Source organism: Vicia villosa, unplaced genomic scaffold (genome assembly GCF_029867415.1).
Source record: "Vicia villosa cultivar HV-30 ecotype Madison, WI unplaced genomic scaffold, Vvil1.0 ctg.002098F_1_1, whole genome shotgun sequence".
NCBI lineage: Eukaryota > Viridiplantae > Streptophyta > Magnoliopsida > Fabales > Fabaceae > Vicia > Vicia villosa.
This window is the reverse complement of record NW_026705837.1, coordinates 107417-120332: the sequence shown is the minus strand read 5'-3', so window position 1 is coordinate 120332 and position 12916 is coordinate 107417.

The following is a 12916-nucleotide window of genomic DNA, read 5'->3' as shown; positions in this document are numbered from 1 at the left end:
ATTTTAATTTTAAAAAACTAATATGACATGGCAAGTGTAAGGATTTTGATTGGTTGTATGTGTAAAGTTAGTTTACACTGTCAGTGCACTACCTTTAAACTCTATTATTATTATTATCTTTATTATTAACATTATTATTATCATTTTTGCAGGTACTTCCTTTGACCATTAACTTTGTTTTGACCAAACACTTTGTTGGCCACTTTCCCATGATGCACCCTCAAGGACCTGCAACACCAGATCCAAACACCATGTTTTCATAATTTTTTTATTTTTTATGTATTTTAATTGTTTTTTTTTATTCCTTCATTTCTTTTAATAAAAACTATTTTCAAAAGTGATTCTCTTTTCTTTTTTCTTTAAAAATAAGAAATTCTTTTATAAAATCAATTTTTTATTTTTTAATAACGATTAATTAATTATGATTAATATAATTAGAATTAATTTAATTAATTAGTTTTAGGTCAATTAGTTTTAGGATTAACATTAATTTAATCAGGATTAGGTTTTTTAATTCAATTAATTAGGTTCCCAACCAATAATTAATCAATTAAGGGCTTTGATCAAAATAATTAGGATTAATTAAAATCGGTTAATTTTAGAGTTAGCACCAACCCTAGTCTAGGTTTCTTCAACCTTTAGGTTTATACCTGTTAGGTTTCTTAACCTGATTTCTATTAATTGTGGTTAACTTTACCCCGTTTGGGTTTGCCTTTTGCCTTGCCTTGCTGGTATATTAATCTGATTCTATTAATCGTGGTTAACTTTTTCCCCGTTTGTGGTATGCCTTTTTGCCTTGCTGTTTTTTTATTGTTTGCCTAATTAATCATAATTTTGTATCTGCTCCGAGGTTGTAATAATTTTAGTTTTTTTTCGTTCAATTTTATTGTAACTGTCCCAAAGCCATGTAATAGTTTAGGTTTATATTTTCGCCTTTTACTTTCTGTCCTTTATTTCCCCACAGGTTTTTATTGTAATACCCCATCCCGAAGCCTTGTAATAACGTAGAACTTTACTTTCCGCATTTTAATTTTCGCACTTTAATTTTCTATTTAATTGTGTGATTAGTAATTTAGGGAGTGACAAGCTTGCTAATTAAAATTAGTTTACTAATTACAAGATAATATAATTGAATTGAACCTCGTGATTGCTGCACACACGCACCTCTAAGGTTTCCTGTGCTGCCTTCAATCAAAATAGTCAAGTCCCTTCGAGCGTAGGGATACCTTAGCAAATGTTGCCCTCAGTTCATAATCATCATAAAAGATCATAAGTCCCTTCGAAGTTGCCTAAATAAAAATGATCTTGCCCCTTGATGTTGCCTACGATTAATGATGATAGTCCCTTTCAATTGCTAAGGTATCCTCACTGGTTGTCTAAATGACTATTATATCCTTCCCCGAGACTACCTGCCCTTTTTATGGTAGGGACAGTCTTATAGCGAACGATAACCCTCAATGACCTTTTTTTAAAATCCAATGAAAGGACTACCTGCCCTCTTTATGGTATGGATAGCCCTTTCAAACAAAAGTCTTAAAGAACAGAAAAATTTAAACTTAGGATAGGTGCTCTTAAATGCTTGCTCTATTCAAATAAAAAAAATACTTTTCCCACTTCTTTTCAAATTACTTTCAAAAAAGGCTACGCTTATTTTACAGGCTAAAGTCCTTATTCAAATCTTTTTCCTATTCACACACTACACTTCAAACATTTCGAAAACAAAAAGTGAGCTAAGCAATTAAGAGCCCATGGATAACCATGGATACAAAGGGTGCTTACACCTTCCCTTTGTATAACTTACCCCCCGAACTCAAAGTCTTTTAAAAGGTCTTTTCTGTTCTTTTAGCCTTTCTAATTGGAAAAAATAAAAGTTGGTGGTGACTCTTGATATCCGCAACATTTTTAAAAGTCAGTTCTCCCACCGTATTACAGAGACTAAGTCAAAAAGCTGAAGTTTTGTGAAACTTGTGTACTGGGAAAATCTTGCAGAGTGAAGTTAAATAAAGGAAACTAAAGAATGCATGGATCCCTTGATTACATCAATATTGTTCTTTAGGAGGGCTGCAAGGTGTCCATCATATTTTAGAGCAGGGTATTTGCTATCCTTAGTTGATGATTATTCTAGAAATTTATTGGTATTCATCCAGAAGACTAAGGATAAAACTTTTGAGAATTTCAAAAGTTGGAAGACTCTTGTCAAAAATCAAACTGGCAAAAAGGTAAAGAGGTTGAGAACCGACAATGGCCTTGAATTTTGCAACGAGGCGTTTGACAGTTTTTGTGTAGCCTTTGGTATTGCAAGGTACAAAACTACTGCAGGTACTCCCCAACAAAATGGTTTGGCTGAAAGGTTCAATCGAACCATTTTAGAAAGAGTTGGATGCATATTAGCTAGTGTTGGGTTAAAAAAGGTGTCTTGGGAAAAGGCTATTTCGATAATAACATATTTGATAAACATATGTCCTTCGATTGCGTTAGATAAGAAGACATCTAAAGAAGTTTGGATGGGACATCCACCAGATCTCGAAAAACTTAAAGTATTTGGATGTGTAGTCTATGCTCACATAAGGCAAGAAAGGTTAGAGCCTAGAGCTCTAAGATGCATATTCATGGGATACCCAGAAGGAGTCAAATTATATAGGCTATGATGCCCAGAGTCAGGTCATAAGAGGTGTATCACTAGTCAAGATGTAGTTTTCAGTGAAGCTGAGATGGCTTTCAATAAAACTTATGATGTTAGTTGAAGTACAGAGATATTTGAAGAAGAGTTGGAATAGGTAGAGATTCTTGTTGAGGTGGCGCATATAGATGTTGAAGTGCATATCCTAGATGAAGTTGAAGAAGAAGCACAAGATGTTGAAGATACTGAGGAACTTGATGAAACTGTTGATAAATACCTCTTGGAAAGAGATAGGACAAGAAGAGTCATCAAACCACCTCAGAGACTTGCGTATGCAGATCTCATAGGTTATGCCTTAATCTCTGCTAGTGAGGTTATAGATTAAAAACCTAGAGACTATAAGGAAGTTATGAGAAGTCAAAATAAGACTGACTGGATGAAGGACATGGATGATGAGATGAAATATCTTCATGATAATCACACTTGGGAACTAGTCAAGAAACCTGTTGGAGCCAGGTTAATCAGATGTAAGTGGATGTTCAAAGTTAAGAAATTAATTGAAGGAGTGACATCAAAAAGATACAAGGCAAGATTGGTCGCAAGGAGGTTCACTCAAAAAGAAGGTGTCGACTTCAATGATATGTTCTCACATTTAGTAAAGAATAAATCCATCAGGATGTTATTATCTATGGTGGCCAAGTTTTACCTAGAAATTGAACAGATGGATGTGAATACTGCTTTCTTGTATGGTGATCTAGATGAAACAATCCTAATGAGGCAACCTGAATGGTATAGAGAAAAAGGAAAGGGAGATTATGTGTACAAGCTGCATAGATCTTTATATGTACTTAAACAATATCCTCGACGGTGGAATAGGAGATTCGACAAGTTCATGGCACAAATAGGTTTCATTAGAAGTCAGTTCGACCGTTGTGTTTACTTCAGATTTAGACCTGGAAATTCATTTGTTATTTTGTTGCTTTATGTTGACGATATTCTAATAGCAAGCAACAATGTTGAGGATGTAATGAAGGTGAAGGATGAAATCAATAAGGAGTTCGACATGAAGGATCCGGGAGTTGCATCGAGGATTCTTGGGACTGACTTCCAAAGAGATAGAAAGTACTCAAGATTATGCTTATCTCAAGAGACATACCAGAAGAAGATTCTCGACAAATTTGATATGTCGAATTCAAAGCCTGTTGTGACACCAACAAATCCTCAGTTCAAGCTAAGTATAAATCAGTGTCCCAGTACTGAATTCAAAAGAGCTTAAATGAATAGCATCTCATATGCAAAAATAGTAGGTTCATTGATGTATGTTATGCTCTGTACTAGACCCGATATAGCATAAGCAGTAAGTCTTGTAAGCAGGTACATGGTGAATCCCGGAATGGCTCACTAGCAAGCATTGAAGTGGATTCTAAGGTACATAAATGGGTCTATGAATAGAGTCCTAATTTATGGTGGAGCCTATGGTGAAGATAGTAAAGCAGTTATCGAAGGGTATGTCAACTTTGATTATGCAGGTTGTATGGATTCCAGGAAATCTATTTCTGGATATGTGTTCACTATGTTTAACATAACAATCCGTTGAGAAGCAACACTTCAGAAGGTTGTTGCCTTATCAAGCATTAAAGTAGAATATATTACCCTCACTGAAGCTATGAAAGAAGCATTGTGACTTGAAGGTTTAGCTAAAGAGTAAAAACTCTGAGGTCGAGTTATCACTGTTAAATGTGATAGTCAAAGTGTAATACACATGTCGAAGAATTCAGCCTATTATGAGAGAACCAAGCACGTAGATGTGAGGCTTCATTTCTTTAGAGGGGTAACCGAGCATGGAGAAGTCCAAGTGCTAAAAGTTTTGACAAATCACGATGTTGTTGATATGATCACCAAGATGAGTTCTTCAATCTCATGACTTCTTAGCGCACTGATGAGTTCTTCAAGGGATACTTCATCAAGATTCTTTGCAACTTTGAATGATGTAACCATTGGCCCCCATCATTTTGGTAGACTTCTGATCATTTTCTTTACATGATCAGCTTTGGTGTATCCTTTGTTTAGAACTCTTAGACCAGTTGTTATGGTTTGAAATCTTAAGAACATGGCTTCAATAGTCTCGTCCTCTTCCATCTTGAAGGCTTCATACTTCTGGATTAAAGCTAGAGCTTTTGTTTCTTTGACTTGAGCATTGTCTTCATGAGTCATCTTGAGTGACTCAGATATATCATGTGTTGTATCTCTGTTGGTGATTTTCTCATATTCTGCCTGAGAGATAGCACTTAGAAAAATAGTTCTGGCTTTGTGATTATTCTTGAATTCCTTCTTTTGTTTGTCATCCATGTTCTTCCTTGCTATATTTTCACATGCGTCTTCTGGATGATTGTAACCATCTACCACAATATCCCATAGATCAGGATCTTGTCCTAGAAAGAAAATTTTTATCCTATCTTTCCAATATTCAAAATTCTCTCCATCGAACACAGGAGGTTTTGTGTAGGCATTGTTGTTTGAATCATTCGCCATAATGTTTTCCTTCTGGATCTTTTTCTGACACGGTTAAGTGCTTGCACCCAGAACCAGGCGCTTTGATGCCAATTGAAGGTTGAGAAAACACTTAGAAGGGGGGGTTGAAAGTCTGAACAAAGTTATTTTTACCCTGGTTCACCTTCTCAATAAGGCTACCTCCAGTCCACCCTCAACAAGGTAATTTGCCTCTCTCAACAGAGGTCTTAATCCATTATAATCAGAACCTGATTACACTTGCACAATCAACTGCCGTGACTCACAATATAATGCACGATCCAAACTGCTGGTGACTAACAATTCCGCACAAGCCAACTGCTTGTGACTAACCAATCTTCTAAGACTCAACTAGTCCTAGACTTCTTGAGACTTCTGACCCAGCTGGTCTCTCAAGGACTCAGTTACCACGTAACTTCTATTGATAGTGTATAGTTTTGCTTCTAGAAAGCTGTAATCACAACTGTGATATTTCACTAAGATTAAGTACAGTATAATGAACTCAAAATATGAATAAGAAAATTTAGCTTCATAGAAGTTTTCTTCACACTTGATGATTTATCAGAATTGCAGCGTTCTTGTGTGTTCATTCTTGTTTTCTTCTATTTCACTCGTTGTGCGTATGTTATCATTCCTTTAAACGATCATGAGTATATATAGCTTCAGAATTTTTGACAGTTATCTCCAAAGCTTGCATTCAACATTAAATGGTTTGCGTGTTGTCTTTGCTTTTGCTGTCTCCAAGAATTTGCATGTGGATATCTTCTTCAATCAACCTTGGGAATTACGCTTTTGGAGTGTTGCATTTGTTTTGCTAATGATTATGTCTTCAAAGGTTTAATTTGAATCAACCTGCCTAATCTGTTGTTCACTCTTTGTTCTTCAACTTCTGTTGTGAATGTGTTTACGGTTTCTGGTGTAATATCAGAAGTTGCTTTCAGCTGTTTAACCTTGTTCTTTAACTTCTGTTGTAGATATGGTTGTAGCGTGCAGTATCAGAAGTTTCTTTATGACTTGCGTTGTGTTTCTCTAGCTTCAAGTTCTGATTGTTGGTACTGGTACATCTTCTGAAATTAGAACCATATGATTAGAGTACCATGTTTGCTTTATACAAAATTTGTTTACTTGTTATCATCAAAACACTAAAATATAATTAAAACCAAACTATGTTCTAACATAAATCATTCCTAAGGTTTCTATCTTGGTGTTTCAATCTTTTGCCCTTCCTAGGTGGTTTCATTGATCCATGTATTGCTACTTAATCTTTTAAGACTACACTTGTGCTTAAAGCTTCATGATGTTTGGTCTTAAATGTCATGCTTTTGTCAAGTCTTGGTTATTTGATTGATGATTCACTTGTTAGTAATGTCATGCTTTTAGTGTTGGTTCAAATCCAAGGAAAGGGATTGAAATGTTGACTTGATTGTCATGTGTATGTTTGTCTTTATTTAGTTTGTCTTTGTGTGTTTGTTTCTTACCCTTGTGAAATTAAACCCTAATTTCAAAATTTGCACCACTTTCATAAAAAACCCTGACCTAGGTCATTGCATTTTTAAAATCTTTCTTTAATAAATGCTTCAATATACTTAAGCATGCTAGACTTTTTCAAAATACTAAAAAATATTAAACCTCATCAAATCTTTTTGCCACTTTTTCTTTTCCACTTTAAAACTTTTTCCCAAAATATTATACATGAATCATCTTTATAGTTGAGATATAATTCTACTATCCCCATAGTAATGATTGAAATGTTGTTGATTCTTTTCCACTTAGGGAGTTAGTGGCATGCTTATTTATTCTATATTCAAGTTGGAGCCCTTCCCTCATTATGATGCAAAGATCCATATCTTCTCATAACTTGTGGGTGATTAGTTGAATAATCTCCTTAAGATGACAAAATGTATCTTCAATTAAAATCAATTCGCAACAAACCCCTTTATTTTACCACAAACTACGAGATTTTGATCCTTCATTAGTACGTAGGTATAAGCCTTTATGTCTTTCCAAACAAAAATCTTAAAAAATAAATTATTTTCTCATCTCCCCAATCTTTTGCAAACAAAAGATTATAGCTTTAATACAGATATAACACTATCCTCAATCTGAAAAATGACAACATGTAAGGGTGAGTCTCATTCACAATTAATAAATATTATGCATTCATAAGCAATATAACATCATAGCATACCATTCACCCAAATTGCATTATATTCAGGTCTTCATACAATCATCAAGCAACCATACCAACAATTACCTCACCAAAATATAACACTGAAACTCATTCAATCATGTTATATCAATATGCATATGGACCAACTGACACTATGCATGTGGTACCAATAAACCGTGGACTTAATCCACCCGGCCGATCTAAACATCACCGAGATACGACCCTACCGACACAAATTCCACACAATGGGAATTATGTCCACCACTAATCCATACGTCACCGGGATTCAGTTATTAAATGATGTATGAATGAATGCACACACATATGACATACTTACACATCACCGATCCGATGAAATACATTGTCTCACAAACTCACCATTATCACCACCAACGAGTATGCCCATGTTCCGCAATCATTCAATCATATCACTCATTCATTAATTAAACATAGCAAATCACAATTCATTCATTACCACAACATTACATTGTCTTATCCGCAAATCACATATTTGCACAATGTTTCATTCCACCAAAGCAATTAAATCGAATTTTATAAATAAAGTCGGCCACTACCCATACTTCTATTTTATATTATAAAACATTTAATTAGCTTTGCAATGCCCAAAACGGCACATAAAAAGAGTACTCGGATCACAAGATACGCAATTTCGAAGTTTGGAAAATTTCTGCACATCAGGGTCCGCTCTACGGCCCACCAGCGACTCGTGACAGAAGCGAACTACGTTGGAACCTCCACTTAGCGGGCCAGGTCCGCTTAGCGAGCTCAAACAATTTCTGGAAAACAAACAGCATCCGCTTAGCGGACTAGCTCTACTTAGCGGACGTGCGATTATGCAGAATTTTCATCTCTGCAACAGACCTGGGATCTCACCCATTCTCCACGCAAAATACATCCCAAATATCACATTAAAGTATAAAAACATCACAGACATTATCACACATCATCAAACACTAAGAAAACACATTTTTTCATTCATAATTTCATGCAATATCATCAATTCCCCCAAACTATTTCATTCCCAAACCTAACAATCTCAATCCCAATACAACAAATTGAATCAAATAATATCATAATCAATCCTATTACCTATAATCACATAATAGATACTAAAAGGAAGAGTCCCCCCTTACCTTCGATCAGAGTTCTTAAAGGTTCTCTTCTTCCTCTTCTTCTTCTCTTCTCTGCTCTTTCATGTGTTCTTCTTTTTCTCCCAATTGGCTCTTTTCTTATTTTATGAAAAATAAAATAAAATAAACACAACTTAGTAAAAGGCCTAACCAATTAGCACCCCTCTTTTACTAACATCGCACCTTAAGCCCAATAGCTCTTATTCCATAATTTTCCAGTTAAATTCAAATTAAAATACCAAAATTCCAAATAATTAATTTAAATTCAAATTAAATTAATAAACGGAAAATATGGGATGTTACATAGTTAACATTTTTTTTTCTTTTGAAAATTTAATGGAAATGACTAATTAGACTAACGGAACAGTTCTAAAGAACAATAATGTAACGTCTTTTAATTAAGGGACAAAAATGAAATAATAATAAATTAAATTAAGGAACAAAAAATGAATTAAACCAAAATACTTTCTCTTATACCTTTGTTCTAATACATCATGTTTCGTCTCAAATGATATTTGTCTAAGTATGTTCCAACTCAGTCATATTAATTATTTTTTACCTGTGAAAATTCACGAATATCGTTTCAATCTACCACGAGCATATTTAAATTTGTTTATGATAGTTTTAATATATTTCTTGAAACATAGGAAACTTCACACATGCTTTTTTAAACTGCATGAACAAAAGCTTCTTGCATAGAAGACTCTGCTACAGATTCCAATGGTCCCATGGGATTTCATAGTTCTCTAGGGCTTTGACCTCCTGTATTTAGACATGAGATTTTTTGTTTTTATATCAAAAATATGAGGAATGATAATCCTACACTACATTTTACAACTACACGGTATAAAAATACGGTTTGATTCCTTTTATTATGTTTAATAATTAGAGAAATGTTATATATACACCAGAATTGTTACACCGTAAACATACAATGCAAGTTTTGAACTCAGCTTTGTCTTGGCACAAATTTCATTTTTCATTAAAATAATAAATAAAATAAAAAAGTATACATTACTGTATATCTATACACTGTAAATGTCAAATAAATTGTAAGGATAGCATTCCTCTAATAATTATTCTTCACCTTTTTCAATACAAAAAAGCACATGTTTGCTGTATTTTAGATGGTGTGTAAGTGTAAGTTATTTAGTGTAAGAATAGCTGGTCCCAAGACACCAGAGGTGGATCCTATTGGAGTGGGGCCTGATGGGGGTAGGTCCAGTATGGGCAATGATGTGGTATCCAAGGTTAATGTGTTGGGCCAGGCTACACAATCTTCGGATCCGATAATATGTTCTAATTTGGGCTTTAGAGGCCCACTTAACCACAATAAGCCTTGTAAGAAGAAAGCCTTGGGAGACATTTACGAAGCTCTGAAAATCCCTTACTCTCCTTCATATTTCACAGCCTTACTCCATTCCCAAATTAACCCGTTGCTAAAATCCCCTCTCCGTCAAAATTCCCCCCTGTTGATCAATGAGAATTCTATTATTGAACCTGTATTAAGAGGGAGTCGATTAGAGTCTGCTGGCCCTGGGGAATCAGTATCAGATTCGGATATACAAAGAGGTAACCATAGAATTTGGAAGGCGATTGAAAGTGTCCCAAGGAAATTTTGGAGCTCTATTAAGGAGATGGGTGTGGAAGGAGAAGAAAATGATGAAGTGTTTGAAGGAATAATTCGAGATTTGGAGGCAAGGGTTCGGAAATTGGGGGGGGAGTTGAAGGAGCTTTCTAAAGGTGTATCATGATTATTGGCACATTCAATATCAGAGGGAGTGGCAGTTCATTGAAGAAAAGAAGAATTGCTCAAATAGTTAGGAAGCGTAACCCAGATGTAATGTTCTTGCAAGAAACTAAAGTGGTAAAGATGGTGGAGGAGGTGGTTTCAGGCCTTTGGGGGTCAAAGGATTTTGACTGGTCAGCTAAAGACGCTATTGAAAGATCTGGGGGTATTCTCACTATATGGAGAAAAGGTGCATTCTATCCGGAGCTTAGTTTTACAGGCAAAGGTTTCTTGGGAATAAAGGCTAAAAGTAAAGGTTTGATTTATTACTTCATAAACATATACTCTCCATGTAATTTGCTTGATAAAAGGGAGATGTGGGCTGAACTTTTAGGATGGAATTCGAAAATGGAAAAAGGAGAATGGGTGGTGGGTGGAGATTTTAACTCTATCAAAAGTAATGAGGAGAGGAGGGGCAAGGAGTCGGTGTCAAGGGCAATAGAAATGATGGAGTTTGGTTGCTTTATAGAAAGTATGGATTTGGTAGATGTTCAAGTACTGGGTAGTGTATTCACTTGGATAAAACCAAATGGAAATGCTGGTAGCAAATTAGATAGAATTCTGTTGTCTGAAAGGTTGGTTTCAAATTGGGGGGTGGTTGCTCAAGAGGTTTGATTGAGGGATATAACGGATCACAAACCAGTATGGTTGAAAGCAAGTAAGTTAGATTGGGGCCCTAAACCTTTCAAGGCATTTAAGGGTTGGTTTCAACATAAGGAATTCCTATCGTTTGTGCAAAAAGAATGGTGTTTATGTGCTGTCAAAGGTAGTAAAGCTTTTGTACTTAAAGAAAAATTAAAGCTTCTTAGATGCAGACTGAGATGGTGGAACACCAATGTTTTTGGTTGGCTAGACTTGAAGATTGAGGACCACATTAATGAAATGAACAAGGCTGAGGAACATATGTTGCAGCCTAATGCTCAGGTTTCTCAAGATGAGTTGCAAGCTAGGAGAGAGACCCAAGACACTTTATGGAAAAATCTTCACCTAAAAGAGAGTTTGATCCGACAGAAATCGAGATATATGTGGTTGAAGGAGGGGGATAATAATACTAGATATTTCCACAACTATATGAGGTCAAGATACCGTAGGAATTCAATTACCTTTGTGAAAAGTGCCACTGGTGTAGTTCTGGAATCGGTTCCTGATATCAAAGAGGAAATAAAAAAGCACTTTGCCACCATATTCCAGAGTAGCCATGTCCCAAGGCCGTATCTGCATAACATTCAGTTTAGTCAGATATCTAGGTGTGATGCTAATTATCTAGAAGCAGAATTTACTGAAGATGAGATAAAGGAGGTACTGTTTGAAGGTGATGGGGATAAGAGCCCTGGCCCAGACGGATTCAACTTGGAATTCATGAGGGTATGTTGGGACATTGTTGGTAAGGAGGTAGTGGCTTTTATTTAGGAGTTTCATAAAGGAGGCAGACTCCCAAAGTCAATTACTGCTTCATTTTTAGCTCTTGTTCCTAAGTGTGACATCCCTCAAAGTCTTGGGGATTATAGGCCAATATGCTTGATTGGTGGCCTCCTTAAAATCATCTCGAAATTGCTGGCTGCTAGATTGAGAAGGGTTATGGGCAAGTTAGTCTCAAGTAATCAGACTGCTTTTATCCCCGGTAGGCAAATTATGGATGGTGTTCTAGTGTCTAATGAAATCATTGATTTTGCAAAGAGGAATAATAGGACGTGCTTGGTTTGTAAAGTTGACTTTGCCCAAGCCTACGATTGTGTAGATTGGAACTTCCTAAGGTATATGTTAAAGAGGATGGGATTCGGTTCTAGATGGTTGAAATGGATGGAAGTTGTTGTCTTCTCTAGCTCAATGTCTATCTTGGTGAATGGAAGTCCTACAGAAGATTTCTTTGTATCTAGAGGGTTAAGACAAGGTGACCCCCTCTCCCCTTTCCTATTTACTATTGTGGCAGAAGGTTTGGCGGGACTAGTGAGGCAGGCGTGCAGCATGGGATTGTATAAAGGATTCAGCATTGCTAATGGGGTGGATTATAGCCTTCTTCAGTTTGCAGATGACACGATACTGTTTGGTGAAGCCTCGTGGTCTAATCGGTGGTCTATTAAGGCTTTACTGAGGGGTTTCGAGATGGTTTCTGGCCTTAGAATTAATTTGAGTAAAAGAAAGTTGTATGGAATAGGATGTGCTCCCTATTTCTTGGAAGCTGCCTCGCATTTCTTAGGCTGCAAGATAGATTCGTTTCCTTTTAAATTCCTGGGATTTGTGGTGGGTGGAAACCAAAGGACAATTGGGTTTTGGCAGCCGCTTATCAACTCCATGAAAGCTAAACTCTCTTCGTGGAAGGGTAAAATGCTATCCATTGGAGGTAGAGTAACTCTATTGAATAGTGTCCTCTCTAACATTCCAAGTTACCAATTGTCATTCTATAAAATGCCGGTTAAAGTGGTGACGATTCTAAGGGAGATTCAAAGAAATTTTTTGTGGCAAGGCTTGGCTGAGAAGAGAGGGGTTGCTTGGGTTAAGTGGGAGACAATATGCTTATCAAAACAACAAGGTGGTTTAGGGGTTAAAGACATCGGTAAATTTAACCAAGCATTACTCTCAAAATGGCTATGGAGATTTTTAGTAGAAGAGGATGCAATTTGGCATGGAGTGATGGTTTTGAGATATGGTGATTTGAG